Source organism: Tachyglossus aculeatus, chromosome 19 (assembly GCF_015852505.1).
Source record: "Tachyglossus aculeatus isolate mTacAcu1 chromosome 19, mTacAcu1.pri, whole genome shotgun sequence".
Classification (NCBI taxonomy): Eukaryota; Metazoa; Chordata; class Mammalia; order Monotremata; family Tachyglossidae; genus Tachyglossus; species Tachyglossus aculeatus.
The window spans coordinates 24,288,339-24,297,952 of NC_052084.1; the positions used below are offsets into that span (position 1 = coordinate 24,288,339).

General features: G+C 50.0%; 2 non-coding genes across 2 annotated transcripts; both read right to left on the minus strand.

Annotated features, from left to right (window-relative positions):
• Positions 1 to 7,082: 7,082 nt before the first annotated feature.
• LOC119941130 lies at positions 7,083 to 7,267 on the minus strand. Its single transcript, XR_005455156.1, has one exon. It is a non-coding gene; the product is annotated as a U2 spliceosomal RNA (small nuclear RNA).
• A 1,660-nt stretch (positions 7,268 to 8,927) lies between these two features.
• On the minus strand, positions 8,928 to 9,043 carry LOC119941155. Its single transcript, XR_005455177.1, has one exon. It is a non-coding gene; the product is annotated as a U5 spliceosomal RNA (small nuclear RNA).
• Positions 9,044 to 9,614: the final 571 nt, after the last annotated feature.

Genomic DNA, 9,614 nt, shown 5'->3' on the forward strand with positions numbered 1-9,614 from the left:
TGATGATTAGTGAAAAGAGCACGGACTCAGAGGACATGGGTTCTAATCTTGGCTCTGCCTCTTGTCTGCTGGCTGACCGTGGCCAAGCCACTTTAACTTCTCTGTGACTCAGTTACCTCCTCTGTAGAATGGGGATCAATGCTGGGAGCCCCACGGGGGACAACCTGATTTACCTTGTATCTTACACCAGTGCTTAGAACTTATGCGCTTGGCACATCGGGAGCGCTTAACAAATACCATAATTATGATTAATTATTAGGAAAAGACTTGGAAAGATCATCAGGGCTGACCCCCTACTTCTGGACAGGAGCATAAAGTGAGGGTCAAAGGGCCTATTCTTTCCTTCAGGAGGTCTTGGGCTGGAGAGCCTTGACCACTTTCCTTGGCTGCCTTTCCCAGGGACGGAGGGCTCTGAGCATCAGTGGGGGGTCCACCTGAATTGGTGCTAGATTGATCTGGAGTTGGCCCCTCCCTGCAGGCCCTAAAAGTCCCTAAAAGTTCCTTCTCCCCAGTTCTCGCAGGGCCCGGAGAACAGACTACCAGTCAGCGTCTTGGGAAAGCTCTGCCTAGAGCCCAAGACAGGACAACTCCCATTCTCATCACCTTTTCTCCCTTGTACATGCTCTACAAGAGATGCACCACCCCTCCCTCCCTCCCTCCCTCCGATCGCATGGGTAATGTTGGCCCGGACTTGGTCTCTGCATCCACTGAAAAGTGAGGTGCCGGTCGAGCAAGGGTGTGCCCGCTGAATATGCTGGGGTAACGGGGCGATCCCAAGAGAATCCCCACCCTCCAACACACCAGGGTCATGAGACAGTCCGTATACAACAATGGGCTCATAGTCTAGAAGGGGCAGACAGACAACAAAACAAAACGTGTGGTCAGGTGTCAAGTCATCAGAATAAATAGAAGTAAAGCTAGATGCACATCATTGACAAAATAAATAGAATAGTAAATATGTACAATTAAAATAAAGTAATAAATCTGTACAAACATATTTACAGGTGCTGTGGGGAGGGGAAGGAGGTAGGGTGGGGGAGATGGGGAGGGGGAGAGAAAAAAGGGGGCTCAGCCTGAGAAGGTCTCCTGGAGGAGGTGAGCTCTCAGTAAGGCTCTGAAGAGAGGAAGATTCATTTTCGGCCCCCAAACGAGAACAACATAATCTTTAGTTACTAGGAGATGAGGGCTCAGGGTCAACCAGGAACAGTTCAAGTAGGGACTCTGAGCCTAAGATTGATTTCTTCTACCTTGATGGACTCAGGGAAAGATAAGAAGCAAAATGCTACCTTATTATCTCCTTATTATTCCTTAACAGCTTATAATATTGCCATAAGTAATAGTACTGATTAAAGGCTAACCTGTCTACCAACTCTGTTGCATTCTATTCTCCCAGATGATTAATAAGGTGTTCTGCACTAAGTAATAATAATAGTGATGGCATTTATTAAGCACTTACTATGCGCAGAGCACTGTTCTAGGCACTGGGGAGGTTACAGGGTGATCGGGTTGTCCCACGGGGGGCTAACAGTCTTGATCCCCATTTTACAGATGAGGTAACTGAGGCACAGAGAAGATAAGGAAGTGCTCAGTAAGTACCATGGATTGAAGACAGATAACAAACAAGGTTCTGGAATGAAGTCAGCCTAGTTGAAGTCAGCCTATTTTGAAAGTAGCTCGATTCCATCTAAGTTTCCTTAGTGGAAAACATGAGGAGACTAGCTAAGAGTAGACTCCCTAAATTGGTGACATACGGTGAGGCAAAACAGTGACTGAAAGCTGAAAGGACACAATAAATGCCTTATAGATGTACTACATGGCAGTCTCAGCCCAGGATAACATATATTCACTACTGAAACTAGGTGGCACCTACAGCCTAAACGAGTTTAGGGAGATGAATGAAAGAAAGGATTAACTCAGTAAGCAGAAATTTTGAGCAGATCATGCATCAAAGAGGTAAAATGAAAAATAGTTGTAGGAACTGATGAGAAAACACATTAGACATGAAAATGGTCAACAAGGAACAATCTTTGTTAATATATGGTGTGGTCAGGACTGATTATGTGTTCTGTAAGTGTGTGCATTCAATATATTTTAGCTCAATATCCTAGATTCCCATGCCCAGTAAAAAACAAAACAAAACTGTTGTTTCTTATAAACTTTGTCACTTGATAGAAATATTTCCTGGAAGTATTTTTTTTTCTTTTAGATAAAATCATTTTTCCTTCAGTGAATTAGTTGGGGGAAGTTCCCTTTCTTGGCATTACAAATGAAGAAATACTAAATCGTGTTTGCATGACCTTAGTGAGGAAAACTGGACTTGTAGAATTCAAGATACATGAAATAAGAACGATTATTCAATAGATAAAATTTTGTGCATGCATTTGGTGGTGTTCTGCTTCCACCTGCTTTGAAACTAAAACATTTAAACTTGCATAGCTTACACAACCTCATTAGATGACCACAAAAACAAAATTGAGTTTTTTCTTCTTATCAAAGTGCCCTGCACACAATAAGCACTCAGTAAATACAATTGAATGAATGAATCAATCAATCAAAATTAGAATCATGCCATGCTAAGCAGATATCACCATATTTGTATAAGAATCCTGGCTCTGCCACATGTCTGTTATATGACTTTGGACAAGTCACTTAACTTCTCTGTGCCTCAGTGACCTCATCTGCAAAATGGGGACTGAGTCCGTAAGCCCCACCTGGGACAGCCCTATTACCCTGTATCTGCTCTGGCACTTGGAACAGTGCTTGGCATGTAGTAAGCGCTAAACAAATACCATCATCATCATCATATGTAGAAAAAATAATATTTCCCCTCACCATTATTAACAGTATTTATTGGGTGCTTACTTTGTGCAGAATGCTGCCTAGATATTTTGGAATTTTTTAAAAAAATGCATGGTCCCTGACTATAAGGATCTTCCAGTTTAACAGAGACAGGATGAAACACAATCAGTGCAGTTGCCTGGTATAGCATTGCAAACAGAACTACTAAGACTGACAGAGTTCATTCTTAAGGGAAATACGTAAGTGCTAAGAGAACTGGAGTGGTTGATTTGATAAGGGCACTAGAAGAAATTCCTAATGCATTTTGTAATGCCATGTCTAGCTAATCAGAAAATTAATAATGCAAAGGCAGCTCTCTTTGAAACTGTATCACAAGCTTTTTGAGGGTGAGTGAAATAATTTAAGTACTTTGAGTTGTTGGGCCACATACTGAAATAATTATTGTTAGGGTACCCAAACGGAAGGTTGAGAAAAAGGCTTCCATCATTGTGGAATAGTGATACTTCAGTTCTTACTGCCATTGAGCGTTAGTGGCAGAATACATATGCCTGTTCATGTAATGTGCGGTCTGTCAGTCAGATGATGATGATGATGATGATTAGTGGAAAGAGCACGGGCTTGGGACTCAGAGGACATGGGTTCTAATCCTGGCTCTGCCTCTTGTCTGCTGGCTGACCGTGGCCAAGCCACTTTAACTTCTCTGCGACTCAGTTACCTCCTCTGTAAAATGGGAATCAATGCTGGGAGCCCCACGTGGGACAACCTGATTTACCTTGCATCTTACATCAGCACTTAGAACATATGCGCTTGACACATCGGGAGCACTTAACAAATATCATAATTATGATTAATTATTAGGAAAAGACTTGGAAAGATCATCAGGGCTAATCCCCTACTTCTGGACAGGAGCATAAAGTGAGGATCAAAGGGCCTATTCTTTCCTTCAGGAGGTCTTGGGATGGAGAGCCTTGACCACTTTCCTTGGCTGCCTTTCCCAGGGACAGAGGGCTCTGAGCATCAGTGGGGGGTCCACCTGAACTGGTGCTAGATTGATCTGGATTTGGCTCCTCCCTGCAGGCCCTAAAAGTTCCTTCTCCCCAGTTCTCGTGGGGCCCGGAGAATAGACTACCGGTCAGCGTCTTGGGAAAGCTCTGCCTAGAGCCCAAGACAGGACAACTCCCATTCTCATCACCTATTCTCCCTTGTACGTGCTCTACAAGGGATGCACCACCCCTCCCTTCCTCCCTCCCTCTGATCACATGGGTAACGTTGGCCCGGACTTGGTCTCTGCATCCACTGGAAAGTGGGGTGCAGGTCGAGCAAGGGTGTGCCTGCTGAATCCGCTGGGGTAACGGGGCGATCCCAAGAGACCCCCCCACCACCACCCAACACACCAGGGTCATGGTTTAGGACAGATCCTCTTGATTCAAGCAACTCATGTCAGGGTGGCTTTATTGTCATGTCAGGGGGCACCATCACGGCATCCTCTGGTAGGTGTGTACACTGACCCCACGTACCCCGGTTCCCTCAGGAAAGTGCAAAGACTCGTCGGAGAGATGATGATAGGAGAGGAAACCTGCGGAGGAAGTAACAGGGGCTGGGTCGTGGAAAGGAAGACAGTCGGCCACCTTGGATGTGAGGGGTAGAGAGCTGGGTCGCTGGGAGAGCAGAGTATAGGGAAAGTTCATGCTGTGGACGCTGGACAGAGTCAGGGTCCAGGGAGGGGGTGTAGAGGATTCTGGATTCGGGTCTGGCACCCTGGATGATTGAGATTCCGAGGTAGGCCTCTGGAGGAGTGAGGCTCTGATCCCTGAGGGGGAGGAAGGACAGGGAGAGAGCCTGCTCATAAAGGACTGACTCAGAGAGGGTGAGCTTGGAACCCGGGACATCCCGAGAGATGACGGGTGAGGAACCAGGGGAACCTGAGTCCCGTGGTGCCTAAGGGGAAGAACTTCAGAGGATGGTCTGTTTGGTTTCATTAACGTTGGGGAGGGAGGGGTGATGAGGGTAGAAGAGGTAAAGAGGCAGGTGACGGGAAGGTATGGAGGGCAGGTGGAGGAAGCACTAAATCCAGGACAAGGTGTTTCAAAATGGTTTTCGCGTTTCCTTATCTTAATTAAACTCTATTGAGATCTGAGATCTTGGTATCCCACCGGGAGCTTGGAAGACACCTGGGCCCAGGGAGCCATGGGGCCAGGAGGGAGCGATTGATAAACAAAGTTGCTGCTGCTACTGCTGCTGCTGCTGCTGCTGCTCCCACATCTCCTGCTGCTGAAGATGATGCAGTTCGTTGTCCATGATCGTAATTGAATTATTCCAATTAATGTCTGTCTCCCCCTCTGGACGGTAAGCACGTAGCAGGCAAGGTATGAGCCTGTTTTGCTGCTATGTTGTCCTCTCCCAAGAGATTAGTCCTTAGTACTCTGCACACAGTAGGCACTCAATAAATACAAAGGCAGGCAGGCAGGCCGGCCGACCGGCCTCAATTTAGCCCAGCAGATTTCTGAATTCCCTGAGTTCAAGGCCAACCGCAAACTGTGAACAGAATCCACTATGTTCCCGCTTCCCCCTGGGTAGTGTTCCCACTCCATTCCTCTCGATGCCGTGCAAAATAATAGAAGGCAAATTGCGATTGGTCGTGCGTCAGTGTGAGGGAGGGTAAAGGGGTGAGACAGGGTCTTCGGTGGGGGGGAGGTTCAGAGTCGGGGAGGTGAACGAGTTGTCTACACGCGCTGCCTAGAATTCCTCAACAACAACTCTCTCCTCGACCCCCTCCAGTCTGGCTTCCGTCCCCTTCATTCCACGGAAACTGCCCTCTCAAAGGTCACCAATGACCTCCTGCTTGCCAAATCCAACGGCTCATACTCGGTCCTAATCCTCCTCGACCTCTCAGCTGCCTTTGACACTGTGGACCACCCCCTTCTCCTCAACACGTTATCTGACCTTGGCTTCACAGACTCCGTCCTCTCCTGGTTCTCCTCTTATCTCTCCGGTCGTTCTTTCTCAGTCTCTTTTGCAGGGTCCTCCTCCCCCTCCCATCCTCTTACTGTGGGGGTTCCCCAAGGTTCAGTGCTTGGTCCCCTTCTGTTCTCAATCTACACTCACTCCCTTGGTGACCTCATTCGCTCCCACGGCTTCAACTATCATCTCTATGCTGATGACACCCAGATCTACATCTCTGCCCCTGCTCTCTCCCCCTCCCTCCAGGCTCGCATCTCCTCCTGCCTTCAGGACATCTCCATCTGGATGTCCGCCCGCCACCTAAAGCTCAACATGTCAAAGACTGAACTCCTTGTCTTCCCTCCCAAACCTTGCCCTCTCCCTGACTTTCCCATCTCTGTTGACGGCACTACCATCCTTTCCGTCTCACAAGCCCACAACCTTGGTGTCATCCTCGACTCCGCTCTCTCATTCACCCCTCACATCCAAGCCGTCACCAAAACCTGCCGGTCTCAGCTCCGCAACATTGCCAAGATCCGCCCTTTCCTCTCCATCCAAACCGCTACCCTGCTCATTCAGGCTCTCATCCTATCCCGTCTGGACTACTGCAACAGCCTTCTCTCTGATCTCCCATCCTCGTGTCTCTCTCCACTTCAATCCATACTTCATGCTGCTGCCCGGATTATCTTTGTCCAGAAACGCTCTAGGCATATCACTCCCCTCCTCAAAAATCTCCAGTGGCTACCAATCAATCTGCGCATCAGGCAGAAACTCCTCACCCTGGGCTTCAAAGCTCTCCATCACCTCGCCCCCTCCTACCTCACCTCCCTTCTCTCCTTCTACAGCCCACCCCGCACCCTCCACTCCTCCACCACTAATCTCCTCACCGTACCTCGCTCTCGCTTGTCCCGCCATCGACCCCCGGCCCACGTAATCCCCCGGGCCTGGAATGCCCTCCCTCTGCCCACCAGCCAAGCTAGCTCTCTTCCTCCCTTCAAGGCCCTGCTGAGAGCTCACCTCCTCCAAGAGGCCTTCCCAGACTGAGCCCCTTCTTTCCTCTCCCCCTCGTCACCCTCTTCATTCCCCGCATCTTACCTCCTTCCCTTCCCCACAGCACCTGTATATATGTATATATGTTTGTACATATTTATTACTCTATTTATTTATTTATTTTATTTGTACATATCTATTCTATTTATTTTATTTTGTTAGTATGTTTGGTTTTGTTCTCTGTCTCCCCCTTTTAGACTGTGAGCCCACTGTTGGGTAGGGACTGTCTCTATGTGTTGCCAATTTGTACTTCCCAAGCGCTTAGTACAGTGCTCTGCACATAGTAAGCGCTCAATAAATACGATTGATGATGATGATGAATACCAGGTCGATGCGCGGAGGGGACGAAGCAAGCTCCCCACCCACCTCCTTTCTCCAAAAAGCTGCTTAACATAGCGTCTTCACATCGAAGACGTATCAGATGTTAAACTAAGAACAGATACTACACTTGATCTTAGCCAAAAGGCCGAGAAGCGATACCCACCGCCCCCACCTCCAAACGGCCTCTCCCTGTCATCACCCTTTTACCTCATGGCCATTCCCGCCCCCGAAAACCCCGAGCCTCCCCGGGAGCCCGGGCCCCGGGCCCGGATCTGTCCAGCTGCGCAGATGCCCCCGTTGCTGCCGCTCCAGCGTTATTCCTCTCTAGGGGCAGTCCGAGCGACGGGACCCTATTTCTTTTCCATCTCCCGAGTTGCCCGGGAATAGGCACTTGATTTGCCTTTGGTCAGCCCACACACCTATGTCGTGGGACACCCACCCCCACCAAGGCTGGCACGGACGCGGGCAAATCTCCTCTGGGGACCTGGCCACTGTTCGGCCCTTCCGCGCTCTCTCCCCGTCCAATCCCTGCGTTGAGCACTTTCCGAGCGTCCGTCCCTTCTCCCTCCTTCGTCCTTGGGTCACCTTCCAGGCTCCCCTGCCTTTCGTCCTGGAGACCCAGAGGCAGGGGATTGCGGGCGTGCAGGGACGGATGAGAAATGGGGATCCGGGCCAGGCCGTTGCAGGTCTGCAGTGAAAGGCCTCCGCCAAAATGATAGCCTTTCCTTCTTCGCCCAAAGCTATAAATTCACTCGGCGGGGCTGGCACCGAGTATCACCTGCCGGGCTCGGGATTGGTGGTTTCCGAACGAATGAGACTTCTGGAGAGAGAGGTGGAGGGAGAGACAGACAGACAGAGAGCGACAGAGCGAGATCATAGGCCCTTCATTTGCATTTGCATTCGCACAGCCTCCACGGGTGGGGCCCTAGGGACGTGGAGGACATGTCTGCGGGCGCGGGATGTGGGACGAGAGAGCGAGAGAGACAGGGAGAAATGGGATTGATTAGCTGGCGACCTAAAGAAACAAGTGTGGAATGGACAATCGTATCGCCCTCCAGACTCAACGGCTGAAGGATGGGTGGGTGAAGCTAAATCCCTAAGGGCTAAAAGGCACTCGACCTGGCTGTTGGATCCGTTAGAGAAGCCACGTGGCTAGAGAAGCAGCGAGCCTTAATGGAAAAAAGCCCTGCCTTGGGAGTTAGGGGTCGTGGGTTCTGATCCCGGCTCCGCCACTTCTCAGATGCGTGCCTTTGGGCAAGTCACTTAACTTCTCTGAGCCTGTTACCTCATCTGTAAAATTGGGATGAAAACGGTGAGCCCCACGTGGGACAACCTCATTACCTTGTATCAACCCCAGAGCTTAGAACAGTGCTTTGCACCGAGTAAACGCTTACAAAATACCATTATTATTATTGTTAGCCACAAAGGACTTGATAACGCTAACGAGACACTCAACGGGATTCATTAGAGAAGCAGCGCGGCTCAGTGGAAAGAGCAGGGCCTTGGGAGTCAGAGGTCATGGGTTTGAATCCCGTTTCTGTCACTTGTCAGCTGTGCCTCTTCACTTCTCTGTTCCTCAATTACCTCATTTGTGAAACGGGGATTAAGACTGTGAGCCCCACGTGGGGCAACCTGATCACCTTGTATCACCCCCCCCCCCCGCCAGCGCTTAGAACAATGCTTCACACATAGTGGGCGCTTAACAAATACCACCATTATCATTCACGAGGAGCTCCCTATCTCCATTCAATTTAATAATCGGACTCAGCCCTGGAGAAACAAATGTCTGCTTTTCGGGACGAGCGAAGGAAGGCTCTACCACCGGGGGGGGTGGGGGGGCACAAAAATTGCTTTCAGTTTCTCTGTTACTCCTCTCCACGGAAATCTTTAGTAAAAGGCGAAAGACTTATGCGCTTTGAAGAGAAGCGAGAGTACTAGCAGCCTCCTCACCACTTGCCAGCCAGCCAGCTGGTACGTCCACCTAAGTCACGGTGGCCAACGCCAGCGCCTCGCAAGCCCCTTTTCTGGGAGGAATGCTCACGCCCCGCGGGGGTGGGGGCGTGGGGGGGAAGGGACCGGGGCCGGGGAGACGCTCAGACCGAAGCTGGACAGGCAGACCACACAAGGACTTTCCTTTTCAGTCCACTCATCGATGATTTGACCGCTGCCCCCATCGCCGTGCATTATAGCTATGCTAACGCTCCAGCCAAACCCCTTTCTTCCGTCGCCGGAGACAACCGATCGATTTGTCAGTGGTATGGCTCGAGCGCCTAGCGAGTGCAGAGCACTGGACTAAGCGCTCGGGAGAGTACAAGACAACAAAGTTCCGTGTCCACGAGGGGCTCACGGTCTTGAGGCCCCGTGGGGGGAGAGGGAGGAGGAATGTCGAGTGGGAGGGGGTGGAGCGCCCCGGAACAAAAACACACAGAGACCACAACAGATTTGCGTGGTCACTCTTCCCAGGTATTTTGGAACCGGGGGTGGGGAAGAAAAATCCTCTTCAA